The 15,517-nt window shown below is 34.4% G+C and overlaps 1 pseudogene; it reads right to left on the bottom strand.

Annotated features, from left to right (window-relative positions):
* Positions 1–2,833: 2,833 nt before the first annotated feature.
* Positions 2,834–9,539, bottom strand: LOC132645792 (uncharacterized; annotated as a pseudogene).
* Between the last annotated feature and the right edge of the window lie 5,978 nt (positions 9,540–15,517).

The following is a 15,517-nucleotide window of genomic DNA, read 5'->3' as shown; positions in this document are numbered from 1 at the left end:
TTCTCTAAATCTCTAATTTTGTTAACCAATTTTGGGAGGATAAATTTTGATCTTGGATCAACTTCATCTCTGTCCCTCCAACGAAAAAACTTGCATTTTTTAGCCTGAAAAATATCAAAACAGAGCATAAATTTACAAATTTAATTTTTTAATAAATCAAAAAATAGGAGCAAGACCATACACCATAATAGGGACAAGACCAGTATCTTCTTCCAGGGTTGTTTTTGGACCAAGAAGTTTGCATTTGCAACAAATTCCCATGTTGACATTGGATCACAGTTCTAAGCATAGGATCACTCTCATCCATACACAATCAACCAAGGTCAATTTTTTCCATAACAAACCCTAAGAAATGAAATATGACTAAATATGAGCAAGAATTACTCAAGAAATTTAAAACAATAAATTTCACATGAACCAATTTAAAGAGAAATAAACCCTAACTAACGAACCTCTTTCCAACGATTGGAGCGATTAAGGTGTTGATTTTTGGAGCTGTAACGATTGGAGTGGTTGAAGTTATGGAGTTGTTTGCTTTTTTGACAAAAAAATGGAGATGGGTATTAAATGAGGTGAAGAAGAAGATGAAGTAGCCGTTGGGTGTAAAAATGGAGGGAATTTAAATTTATCTTTGTGGCATCTATGTGGCAGTCCAGTTGGCATTTTAAAACACATCGGATGCTTTTATAGGCTATAACGCGCCACTGAGCGGTGTAGTCACGCTCTTGTCCATATCAGCAAAAAAAGGGTATTTTAATACTGAAAAAAATTGTCCAGGGGGGAAATAGGACCAACGCAAAGGTTAGGTGTGTAGTTGGGATTTTGGTCAAAATGTTGGGGGGTATTTTGAGTATTTTCTCCACTACTGTAAGGAAACAGGGTCAATTTTTAAGAAAAAATATTACCTCTGGCAGAATTATTTTCCATCCGATATTGGATAGTTTTATGGTAAAATTACTCAAATGACTACCTTATGGTAGTTTCCTATCATTTATAGCTAATCTTTCAAATCTTACCATTTGTAGCTATGTTTTCCCAAATTAAGGTATTTTTTCAAATGTATTTGATGCGTGTAAATTCATAGAAACACAGTAAAAAAAAAAACATATCCCTTGATTTTAGGCCATAATAGTGGGATCATTTAATTAGTTATTAATTGGTATTTTTTAGCATACTCTTCCACAAAATCAGAGTTTAGATTTCTTTCCATAACTGTTTTCTATTCCTTCATCCAATCTTCAACATTCAAACGTAAAAAATCAAAAATTCAAAATTTGAAAACATTCAATAGCCAATGTATTTGAAGTTTTCAATATTGATTTCGTTTTTTATTTACCCATGTATTTGATAGCATAACTAATGTATTTGAAGTTTCCAATCAAACTCCATGTATTTTATATTAAATATCATGTATTTGTGTGAGTAACAATTTGCATCACCCATGTATTTAGTGGTAATGTATTTGAAGTTTTCAATATTGATTTTTTTTATTTATTTACCTATGTATTTGATAGTATAACTAATGTATTTGAAGTTTCCAATCAAACCCCATATATTTTATATTAAATCTCATGTATTTGTGTGAGTAATAATCTGCATCACCCATGTATTTGATGGGATTAATTTGACCAAACTACATAAATATATAGAAAACTTACCATGTATTTGTGTCACCCGTGTATTTGAAACTAGATGAACTGATGGAATTAATTTGAACAAAATGCACAAATATATAGAAAAACTTACAAAAATACACCACCAACCACAACAATTGGTAGTTATATCATAGAACATACACAAATGCATATATTTTTCATCTTCTCAAAAACCTTAAAAAAATTTCTCTCTCCCCTTCTCTCGTGTGCGCCGCCATAACCACCACCACGGCTTGGAGCAAAAACAATCACTTCCACCAAGTTGTTTTTGTGGAAGAATAATGACACAAATAGCGAAAATTTCACGAAACAAAGTAGATGGGATAGAACGTGAAAGAGGCCCACTTTGACCACATATGCCTTGAATCGAAATAACTGTACTGAAAATACCATTTCGGATTGCAATATCCCAAAATGGAAAATCGAATTTTGCAGAAGGGTGAAGAGAGGAAGAAGACGACTATTTCACTGGGCATTCACAGATTCTTCCCTTTTTAAAAAGGTAAGAATTTATGAAAAATGATAGAGAATGGTAATGTATATTAAGTGATTAATATTGTTACCATTAAAAGGGGATATGAGATTGGGGGTGCTAATTTTTAGGTGTATTTGTGAAATGGTAATTGAAAGTTACTGTGTAGCTATAATAGTTAAATTAGAAAAGTATTTAGTTATTATTAGTAATTAAAATAAAAGATAGTTATTAACACTAATTATTTATTAGAAGTAGTTGTAGCGCGTAAAAATTCCTAGTTTTATTTACTCTTCTACCTTTATTTACTCTTCTATCTCTTTAATTAGATCCTCTTGGATTCATCATTAGTGTGCATTTCATTTATAGGTTCAAGTCTCTTTCCCCATGGATTTACTTTCATTTAATAGTATTTGATTGTTAGTTTACCAATGCCTTTTTTCTAATTGTTTCTCCCCCTCTAATTGTTACTGCTGTTATTAGTGACGTTTTTAGCTTGATTTTTAATCTCTTCTCCCTCTATTTCATTGTGGTTCGAGTTTCTCTATCTATTTGTCTTCCGGATATTGGTTGCTAGCGGAACGTCTATCTGATGGAGAACCTATCAGATGTGAGAGAGTAAAGAATACGATCAAGAAATAAAGAATTAAGTTGTACTCATGAAAATAATTTAAAAATCATATTTCAAACAATACTATTTCTCTAATCTTGCTAAAATATCCACAAGTTGCTTATTTCCTTAAGGCCAATGTAATGGAGGTTTCTGTCCATGCACCGAGTATGGCTGCCAACAAGTGAGATGAGAACCTTCAAACATATCAAGTTCAGCAAACATAACAAAAAATTAAGTGACTTCTCTGCTGAGCCTTGAAAGATTTATCGTCAAGCCTCTCTATAACAAGCACACTCTATAAAAGCATTTTACTATGATAGGCCTTTTTCTTTAGAACCGATTTCTTATGTTGTATTTTACTTCTAAAACGTCTTTTCAATTGTGTAGGAAAGATCCTCTGCCCAGTTAGCTTTCAAAAGCAACATTTTGAGAGTATGCATCATATCATATTTATGATCAAGTTCCCATAGCAAACCCTACAACAAAATGAACAGGATTACTCAAAAGATTTACTGTCAGACCTCTCTATAACAAAACCACACCCTATGAGAGCATTTCATTATGATAGGGCGAGTTTTCTTTAGAACTATTTTTTATGTCATATATTACCTCTATAACAACTTTACAATTGTGTCGGAAAGATCCTATTTCATAAGCAACGTTTTGAGAGTATGCATCATATCATATTTAGGATCAAGTTCCCGTAGCAAACCCTACAACAAAAAGAACAGGATTACTCAAAAGTATGGAAACAAAAGATTTACCGTCAGATCTCTATATAACAAAACCACACTCCATTAAGAGCATTTCACTATAATAGGGCGAGTTTTCTTGAGAACCAATTTTTTATATTATATTTTACTTCTAAAACAGTTTTTTACCTTATAACAGTAACAACCATCATTGTACCGCTACACAGTTTGTAAAAATAACTATATAATAGTCCTACTTAAATATCTATTTATCGATTAAATTATAAATACCAAACAGGCAGAAAAAGGTTCGAAATAGAGAGGTTTGACTGTTTTAGATTCATTCCCTTTGTCGTCCACAGGTAGACGTGACAGAGGCTATGGGCAATGTCAGTCGTATATGTTGTCAACACATTATTGGTAGTGTAAGACAATGTAGGTTTAATACTTACCGGTTCATGCTGAACTATCTATAGACAAGCAGAAACTTTACGTTCAATCAATTACTTAAACAGGTTTGAGCTGTGGGAATGCAAAAACCAAAAAACCTGGCAGGGAGCGCTTCCCCCATAAATAGGCTTACATAGGGCGAATTCGGATTAGTTGGGCCCAGTGCGGGTGGGGGACACCGGGTGGGAACTAAAATAAAAAATTTACTTACAATCTAGAACAGGTCGACTAATGAAGGAAGAAACTACCTCGAGACTTAAAGTTGTCAAAATGGCGGTGCACACACTGCTGTCAATGTTCACTTTGTGACGCCTAACTTGTTCAAGTAGCTGCATCACGCAGTCCGCAGGAGGGACTGAATCACCTTCTGGAGTCCCCCAAAAATCAAAAGACTCTTTTACTTCCTGTTCAGCAATGTCATAAAAATTTATATTCAGGAACAAAGAGGAATCAAGGAGAGATATTCATAATACAAATGTTTTAAGATATATGAGCCATACGGATGTAACAAAAATCGTTATAAAAAGGCCACTATATATATACAGTACATAAACAGTATGCTGGCATACTTAGACTATACTCTGATTCTATCTCCATCAACAATTTAAAAAAGAAAAAAAGAGTTCAGTCGCATATATCTAGAAGTATGAGAACTAAAAACACTAAACTATGCTTCTGAACTAAGAGAGTGTTGATTGACGGGAAACGGAAGCCAGAAAATCCAGGGATTCAATGTCCCCCAAACCATTAAACTTCCAAAGACGAGGAGTCCCCTCACAATAAAATCCTTCTCGAAGGCCAGATATATCCTATCCAATTCCAGTACTGGATAGAATTTACCTGCAGATAGAAATAGCACATAAGGCAACAATACAATGAATGAAAATGAACTATTCGACCTCTTCAAGGAATGAACCTTGCACATGGGAACATTGGCTGATTCCGTTATAGGAGCAAAGGAGGTCTCTTTTGGCTATGAACATTTGTATGAAGAAAGGAGTCTCGCAAATACGGTTGGAAAGGAAACTTTTACTCATTTCAGGTGGTTCCATAAGTATCTGTTTGGGCGGAGGTAGACAATGAAAAGCCTGATTTTTTTCCCAAAACATTCAGCTATTATCTGGGACTGAGATGCAAAGAGTTTTTGACAAAAGATATTAAAGCATATCTTGATCTCTATTTGGAACCAAGATATTAGTTAAAAGCACAGATAAACCTGCAGCTAGGTGTGGTGTGGTTGGACGCTTCGTCACTTCAATTTGGTGACATTTTGGTGCAAGCACCAAAGCGCTCAAGAGTGCACCTTAGTGCCCCCCCCCCCCCCCCTCTTCCCCTCCCTTGAAGAGGGTACCATTACATGATGAATATAACTGGAAGCAGGATTTATTAATAAGAAAGACATTATGAATGAATATGTTAGTTCTAAATATTAGGAATACATATATTTAATATAAGAAAATAATCACTGAATCTGACTGATATAAACATTCACTGGTTTGAAATAGAAATTAAAACTGAATATTTGCATTTGATCTAGAAATCAGCTCCATAAGAAGCTCCAATCTTTTAAAATCTAAAACAACCTAAATGACATCAGAAACCAAGCATGGAATGAACTGACAAAGGAATTTGGAACTCATATTGACATATTAAGGACTGACCAGGGATTCTGAAAATACTAAACAGAGAAGCTAGTAAATGCAACATACTGCCAACATCATTAAGCCATGGTTGCACTTCATGCTCAACAACAGAAATCTCAAGCACAAAAGAGATAGTCGATACGAGCACGGCTAAGGGTTCACACCAAACATCATGCCAAGAGAGCATTGGATGCCAATGGGAGGTTGCAAATGAAGAGTTTAATGATAGGTCACTAGTCAAAGTACTGGTTAAACCAGTCCAAAGAAACAAAGTCACTAGTCAATAGAAACAACCATATCCGTTGCCTAGAAAGTAAAGAAATTCTGAATGGATAAAATAATTCACCTTAATGAAGGCATCTGGATTAGGGCAGTTCTGCTTCTTTGAAAAATTTAAAGTGCACTTAGCTGCAGTGCTACCATCTCGGCGAGCAACTGCATTAAGGAATTCAACCAAATTTCTATTTTCGTACTGAGAAAGTTCAGCAGCCATGCCTACATCGAGGAAAACCACGTGGGGCTTTTTTGACTTGAATATACGTTTCAAAGAGGATTTTTGCTGCAGTACACGCACAAGAATATTTCCTGGATGCAGATCCGCATGGAAGAAGTTGTCAACCCGAAAGAACGAAGTTTACTTTTTAAAAGAATGTAATCGCAATAAGAACAAAGTTTAATTCTAAAAAAAACATATGAAGAGCTTACCACAAGCATCTTGAGATGTGCTTTGCCCAAGGTATGAGCAAGAGCACTCTTAAGTCGTTCATCATGACCCTTGAGTCCATCAACATAGTCCGCGAGACCTTTCCCTTCCTCAAAAGTTTCCACCAGCACGTCGGGATGTACATTAACATGCTTAGGGAAAGAGGCGTGTTTCCATCTCCGAAAAATATAATTAAAACGACTCAGATTGTCCGCTTCTCTCCGAAGGTCAACTTGCGACATCATAAAGACAAAAAATTGCTCGAAGCTTTCGTCCAACCTAAGCCACTCAAGTGACGGTACGAACCGGGATATTTTTGCAATTATATTGATAATCTTAAAATCTCTTTCAATCGATTCAACAACTTCTGGGTGTCTAACCTTCAACACCACTTTCATGGGCTTGATCTTTCGACCATCTGGGGGACTATGCTTCAAGAAAGCAGTGTGCACTTGAGCTATACTTCCGGACCCAACGGGGGTCTCGTTGAACCCGTCGAACATCTCCGTGAGCTTGCGTCCGAAAGCATCTTCAATGGCTTTTATCGAATGGGCAGAGTTATGTTGGGGAGCTCTCAATTGAAGCTTTGACAGCTCAGCACGCAAGTCTTGTGGGAACGAATCTGGCCGTGAAGCCGCCCATTGGCCCCATTTTATAAACACTGGACCCGCGCTTTCAAGCGTCCAGCGAACAACCCGAATCCAGATTTTCCTGAACTGAGGTCCAAGAACATCCGCAAATCGAGCCATTGCAATGCACGGAGAAAACAGGATCGCCAAATGAAAAGCTCTTACCAAAAGTTTAGCGCATTCGAATACCGTTAGAATTAGTCCAGTAAATCCATATTGTGCACGCAAAAAAGATGCATTATTCCTAAGGAAGGAGAGGTCCATACCCGGCAAGGCTTTTGCCAATGTAGGGTTCTTTCGACATGTTAAGGCAAATATACCGGGAACATCGGCAAAAGAGCGGCACAAAGCCAAATTAACTGCTTGGGCGATTCTACTTAGCGGAAGAAAAGTTCTTCTTTTGTACAAAGAAGAACTCAGCAAGAACCTCCTCCAAGCGAGTCGGGCATGATGTGCTCTGGCCGAGAGTATCCTGTGAAAATTGTTACACAGACCATCTTGTATTCTGTAGCTAATTAATGAAGCATATCCTCTAGGAGAAGTAAAATATCTTCCCTTGTACAAAGAATTCAGCAGATTTGATTTAAAATTACGTGACCAAGTAGCTGATGGCATCTTTGTTGTAGAGACCGTTTTGTGATTTGTACCCGGTAAATGAAGCATATCCTCTAGCGGAAGATGTGTATTGGCCGTAATATCTGTATCGAGAAGAACATATCCCAATCCTAAAAAGCAATCCATGTTTTTCTTTTGCATAGTCCCTTAGATGGCTCTTTTCAACTGATTGAGCGATTCTTTTGATATAACCGATTGTAAAGAATCTGCATTAACAGTCCAAAGTACAATTTTGAATTACAAAAAATTAATGCACTCCGAGACAAGAAACCACCAATGCATTCAAAAGAAAAATAAAGTGCTATCCAAAGTACCAACATGCATAAACAACATCCATCCGGAAATCATGAATGGAATAACTAATAATTCAAGAACAACATGTTACACTCCACTTGTTTTTCTTCTTCCTTTTGTAACTGATCATGACAACTTGTCAACCACACATTGATTACTGTGCTACTCATTTTGTCATTCATATGCACAATAATTCATGTCTTCTTTTCCAGAAGTGGATCCAGGATTTGAACTTCATAGGTTTGAGTTATGGATTCTACTACAACACATTTAATATACTGGATTCGAAATCTATGATTAGTATTTATACAAAAGGTTTTTTACCACACATCATATATAGGGTTCAAAGTAGTCAAAAGCTCAAAGCTCAAAGGAATGCTCAGGTCAGTTGGAGCGTTAAGCACATGGCACAACTAAAGCGAGGGCTTTAGCGGAAAAAAGCGCCAACAAGGATATATTAGAAAATAGAAATGTAATGCAAGGATACATAACTATTAACAAATACAATAATTATTTTGGACAAGAGAATGGAAGACTATAATTAAGCTATATGTGTGTGTGTGAGTGTGTTTTGTTATGCCCAAAGACAGAATCCATCGGTGGAGATACACGTCCTAGCACCTTGACGCCTACACTAACGCGTCGATTAAGCAAGTCGAAGCGACACAACCTAGACTTCACCAGGCTTCGAGGCTTAAGCGCACTTTGAGCGAACTTTCAAGTTTCAACAACACTGAATTAGAATCTGAGCAAAAACCACTCAGTTTGCTAACCCATAACTAAACACCACATCCACTCCTTTTTCTTTCCCTTCGTCATCTTGGGTACTTACTATTGTTTAGTAAGATAAAAGTATCTCAAACACAAATTTTAGAATAAAGGATGGGAGGTTCTTCCAATTAAAACCCAAAGCCCTCACGAATCTAGAAAAAAAATTCCACCTAAATGTACCTCACTTCTTATTTTTATTTTAATAAGAGTGGTATTGTTGGCGTAACTGGTAAAGTTGCTGCCATGTGATCAGGATGTCACGGGTTCAAGCTGTGAAAACAACCTCTTATAGAAATGTAGGATAAAACTGCGTACAATAGACCCTTGTGGTCTAGCCCTCCCCAGACTCCGCTCATAGCGGGAGCTTAGTGCACCGGGCTGCCTTTTTTTTAAAAAGTTGGTATCCGGACCAACTTGCATGCGCTTGTACTAAATTCCACTAGGTACCTACAACCTCTCGCCAGCTACAGATAGTGAGTAACTGTAGTTCATCAAAGCTTTAACAGATAGAAATAAATCACTACTTGGTTTTGTCTCCGCCAGAATTCGAACCTGAAACCTCATGATTCTTCGCTAACTTCACTGACGAGTAGGTCAATTTAGTGAAGTAAAGAAAAAGGTATTCATCAGTTAAGAATATAAATCAGTTTGGTTATTTGATCAAAGAAAAAGCTAGTAACTACGTCCGAATAACATAATTATTAACGGGAAGAAGTTAGGCAATAATCATATAGCGGATTCTCAACTAATTTTGGAACTAAGGGGTCGTTTGGTTTGAAGACAAATTATGTTGGATTAGTTATATTGGAATTATTTTGTCATTTTAATTATTTCATCCATGAATAACTGATCCCAGTACTATTATTCCACTATCTAGTAGAAATAACTTATCCTGGTACTAATTAATTAGTGACCAAACAAGAGATAAGTCAGTACTAAATTTTTAACTCAGAACTATTTATGCTTGTCCAGCATACCAAACTGAACGAAATGTATAATAATTAGTTCACCCAAAAGTAAGAAAATGAGAATATATGAAAAAAAAAAAGCAAACCAGCAATTAATCAAACAATAACAAATTCAATATAGAAATAATAACACAAATTCCATAGAGGGGAAAAACAAAGGACCTTGGCATGACGATGCAAAACGGAATTCAAAAGGCTAACATGTGCTGGAGGGGCCACTGGCTACGTAGACGAACATTGACCAAGAACAAAGAGAAAAACGGGGTTTTTTTATTTTTATTTTTTGTATATATAATTATAAATGTAACAGCTGGAAATGGAAAAGTTGCTGTGGCCTATGCCTGTCAACCGGTTCCGTGTAACCGGTTTTAACCGGTAACCGGACCGGTTAAACCGGAACCGGAACCGGAACCGGTATAACCGGTTAACCGGTTCCGGTTAACCGGATATTAGTTAACCGGTCCGGTTCCAAATTTTTGTTAACCGGAACCGGACCGGTTAAACCGGTTAAACCGGTTAAAAAAAAAAAAAAAAAAGAAAAGAGCCGTTGGACTTGGGCCTCGGTAATGGACCGTTGGCAACGGTCCATTTGCAAAAATGGCCGTTGCCAAACGGTCATTTTCTTAATTTTTGGCCCCCAAATTTTTTTTTTTAACACTTTAACCCCTCCCCCACCCCTATATAAACCCTTCTTCATTTTCATTTCAATTCACTCTTCTTCATCTTTCTCTCAAATCTCAATCTCTCAATTATAGTTACTTTGCAATAATTAGCCACAAAGTCTTATTATAGTTTGAACTTTCAATTATTAATTTTGCAATTATAATATTGTTGGTGGAGTTGGTGATTTTGCAACAATCCGAAGTAGCTTTGGTGGATTTGCAATTCTAGCCGCCTTCGCTTTGTTGGAAATTATTCCGGCAATTTGGTACCTTCGTTCCAACTCTATCTTTAATTTTTGCAATTTAATTCTAGCAATTTATTTTTCGAAATTTAATTTACGCAATTTAATTCTAGCAATTTATTTTTTGAAATTTAATTTACGCAATTTAATTCTAGCAATTTAATTTGTTGTAATTTATTTTATTGTGATTTAAATTATTTCTATTTAATAATGTCAAAGAGATTAAGACGTGGTGCCGGTAGTAGTAGTCGTACTGTTAGGGGTGCGCTTAATGAGGAAACATTTGTGGAAGAAACACCTAATTTAGGTATTGATGTTGGTGGAAATAATCCACTTTTAGGTCATGAGGCAATGCAACAACATTTTACCGACACTTTTAATGAAGACTTAGATGATGATGATGATGATGAAACACAACCCCCCGAAAATCCTATAGGAGATACAGGTCCTGCACAATCACATACACAAGACAAACCGCCTAGAACTCGTAGGCCAACAGCTAAAGTTTGGAAATTTATGACTAAGGATAGGGAAAATCAATCAGTTACATGTACCCTATGTGGACAAGTATTTAGTTTTAAGCAAGGAACTGGTAAGGATGGTGGAACGGGTACACTAAATGCTCATATGAGAACCAAACATATGGATGTTTGGGGAGAGCAAACGGGTTCAAATGTGGGGGGGATTCAAATGACGATAGACCCACGAACTGGTAGAAATTTTAAGTATGACAAGAAAAAAGAACGCGTAGAAGTAGCTAAAATGGTAGCTTATGATTGTTTACCATTTTCCTTTCCCTCGGGTTTAGGGTTTGTTACTTACATTCAACGTTGTTATAACCCGTTATTTGAGGGTATTCCTAGAAGTACTTGTAGAGCCGATGTTATAGATTTGTTTAAAAAATATAGATTTTATTTGCGTCATGTATTTAATTCTTTAAATTGTAATGTTTGTCTTACCGCTGATTTGGGTCTTAGTATTAACCATTTAGATTTCTTTGCTATTACATGTCATTGGGTTGATGACAACTGGGTTATGCAAAAAAGAATTATAGCTTTTTTATACGACGAAGGAAAAGGTCGTCACGATGGAAAATTTTTAGCCGATTCAATGTCTACTATAATGAGATTTTTTAACATTTATAGAAAAACACTTTGTATTGCTTTAGATAATGCTTCTAATAATACAAAGGCAATTGGTCTTTTAAAAAGAGAAATAAACCCTCCTCTAAGAAATATTTTTCATGTAAGATGTAGTTGTCACATTTTAAATTTAATTGTTAAAGATGGTCTTATGCATTTTGATGATTCTGTTCAAAAAGTTAGAAATGCTGTTGCGTTTCTTTTTTGTAATGCTAATAGGGGAAGAATTAGAGATTTTAAGAATGCTTGTGTGGAAAATAACCTTAGACCTAGGAAAATTCAAGTAGAAATTGAGACTAGGTGGAACTACACTTACATTATGCTACAACAAGCATATGAGTATAGGATTCCCATACAACAAGTTCACAACAAATATAATATTGATAGTGAGGATTGGTTAACTTATAGGCATTGGGAAGATGTTAAAGAATGTATTGAACTCTTAGAAAATTTTTATAATGCAACTCTTGCTTTTTCTAGACAATTCTATCCCACGGTAACCGGAATTTTAGCCTACTTAGCGGAAATAGCTAGAGTTTTACAAGAGTATAAATATAAACCCGATTATCAAGTGGCTATTTTTGAAATGATAATCAAATTTAAGAAGTATTTTTTTCCCATCCCAACTTTATTTATATTGGGTTCTCTTTTAAATCCTTGTTTAAAAGTGTCTTATACTAAAAATTTGGTTAGTCAAATTTATACATTTTTAGAAATTGAAGAGGGAGTTCAACCATCTTTAGCTGAAGCCGATCTCGCTATTGATGATGAGTTTAGAAGAGTTTTTACTCATTATTCTAGTTTGGAAGAACGTGCTACACCAGTTGCTCCACGCCCTACTACTTCTCATAGTAGCAAAAAGGGCTTGTCGGGTTTAAAAGTTTTACATTCACAGCCTCTATCTTCTTCTACTGCAAACTTTGATGAATTTAACTTTTATTTGATGCAGCCAAATGTGGATATCAGCCAACTGGATGAGGTGGACGTCTTAGCATGGTGGAAGAAGTACAAGGCAAGCTATCCGATACTTTCAAGAATGGCTCGAGATATCCTTACGGTTCAAGTATCAACCGTGGCTTCGGAGAGCGCATTTAGCCAAGGAAGACAGCAAATTGGAGACCATAGACATTCATTATCCGGCTTTAGCTTGCAAGTACTAGTGTGCATTCGAGATTGGATTAGATCGGAGCGACGCAACCAAAACTCAGAAGCGGAGCAAGGCGAAGACGAAGAAATTGAAGATTTGATAGCTAGTGGACCGGACCAAATGGAAGACTTTGAAGATATTTCCATGACCGAATATGATGTGGGGGAAATTAACGAAATGGTTCAAAATTGGTGATTTTATTATTCTACTATTTTTGTATAACTCATGTATTATTTGCAAGTTAAAAAAAATACAACTTGCAAATAAATGTTATCCAAGAATGAATAAAATATATGGCTCATTGAGCTTTCTTCTATTTATTTGTGTTTATATTTTTACTTTTATTAAGTTAGGAATATACCTAAAATATACTAAGAATATACTTAAGTTATATAGTATACTTAAACATATATAAGTATATATAGTATATATAGAAAAAATAGTATATATAGTATATATAGTATATTCTTAGTATATTTTAAGTATATATAGAAAAAATAGTATATATAGTATATAAGTAAGTATATATAGTATATAGTATATAAGTAAGTATATAGTATATATACTATATATATTAAGTTATACACATATATAAGTAAGTAAGTATACTATATATACTTACTATATATACTTACTTATATATAGTATATAGTACATATATAGTATATAAGTAAGTATATATAGTATATAAGTAAGTATATATAGTATATATAGTATATAAGTAAGTATATATAGTATATATAATAAGTAAGTATATATAGTAAGTATATATAGTATATATATTAAGTTATACACATATATAAGTATATATAGTATATAAGTATATATATTATATAAATATATATAGTATATATTGTATATATAGTAGATATGTATATAAGTATATATAGTATATATATTAAGTTATACACATATATAAGTATATATAGTATATAAGTATATATATTATATAAATATATATAGTATATATTGTATATATAGTAGATATGTATATATAGTATATATATTAAGTTATACCTATATATCTATTAAGCTATCCTATATATAGTATATAGTACATATATATAGTATATATATTAAGTTATACATATATTTAGTATATATATTAAGTTATACATATATATAAGTATATATAGTATATATATTAAGTTATACATATATATAAGTATATAGAGTATATAGTACATATATATAAGTACATATAGTATATATATATATATATATATATATATATATATATTAAGTTATACATATATATAAGTATATAGTACATATATATAAGTATATGTAAGTTATACATATATATGTGTATGAAAAGCATTATTCTGTATTGCTGACTTGCTGTTAGGCTGTTAGTCAGTAAATATTTAAACTTTAATTATAAAATTGTATAACATATGTAAATATACCTACAATATACAAATAAATACTATAATATATATATATAATACAAAAAAAAAAAAAAAAAAAAATTTAACGAGTCCAAACCGGACCGGTTCCGGTTTGGACCTTCAAACCGGTTAACCGGAACCGGTTAAACCGGAACCGGTTAGGCGGTTCCGGTTTTGGAACCGGAACCGGTTAGGCGGTTCCGGTTTTGGAACCGGAACCGGCCGGTTTCCTAACCGGTTACCGGTCCGGTTCCGGTTGGAACCGGTTGACAGGCATACTGTGGCCTGTCTTATGGGTCAAGAAACACAATGATTAATGTCACCTCATAAACTGCAAATGCTTTAAATCCTTTTTAATAACTTGATTTTAAAAAAAAAAATGTTTATATTAGAAAATCATTTTCAATTTTATCGTAATGAATGCAAATCTCAATTATTGAAAATTCATATATATACACACACGTGTAAAATATTAGATCGTTTAGATGAAAATCATGACAAGTGTGTGAAGAAGTTGTTATCTGCAATAGAAAAAGCATCAATCTCGTAGGGTGTGTTTGGTACGCAGAAAAATGTTTTCCTAGAAAACAAGTGGGTTTTTTATTTATTTTCTAACGTTCGGTAAGTAAGGAAAAAAAAATTACCCCAAAAGCATTTATATTTAATATAGCAAACATTATGAGGGTAGGATGGAGTAGGGACTAGGGATTGGGTGTTCGGGAGTGTGGGGGGTGGGGGGGGGGGGAGTTGGGATGGTCAAGAGGTTGGGGTCAGGGGCGGATGCAGTCAAGGCCCGGGGTGTTCACCCGAACACCTTCGGCAAAAAATTACAGTGTATATTTAGGGTTAATTTTATGTGTTCATGTACATATATTGACTTTTGAACACCCTGAACAAATGCAAAAATTGGTTCATTTGTTTTTTCAAACACCCTAATTGAAAATTATGGATCCGTCACTGGTTGGGGTTGGGGGCGTTGAGTGGGTGACGAGAAGATAATGAACTTGAAATGTCACTTGTTTTCCCTTACTTTCACTAGGTAAATCATTTTCCTCAATTTTAAGGAACTTATTATTTTTCTAGAGAAAATATTTTTCAAAAATTTTGACCGAACAAACATGGTAAAAACATTTTCCAAAAAATGTTTTCCTTCGTACCAAACACACTTTTAGAGTTACTAGTTTTATATTCCTAAACGTTCTACACAAATCTGACAATTAGCTTCAAGAATATAGAACTCAAGTGACCTTAAGCTAGCGTTTGGCAGTAGATTTTGAAGATTTATCTTTAAGTCTATGTTTGGCCATAGAATTTGGATCAAATTTTGAAAATCTGTCTTCAAAAAATTTTAAAACTGGTCCAGATCAATTTTTGGGTTTTGGACTTCCACTCATAAAACTTTAAATTTTTTCCAAGTAAAATGCATAC

The sequence above is a fragment of the Lycium barbarum genome, chromosome 6 (assembly GCF_019175385.1).
Source record: "Lycium barbarum isolate Lr01 chromosome 6, ASM1917538v2, whole genome shotgun sequence".
Lineage (NCBI taxonomy): Eukaryota > Viridiplantae > Streptophyta > Magnoliopsida > Solanales > Solanaceae > Lycium > Lycium barbarum.
The sequence above is the reverse complement of the archived record's forward strand: the minus strand, read 5'-3'. Positions and strand labels throughout refer to the sequence as shown.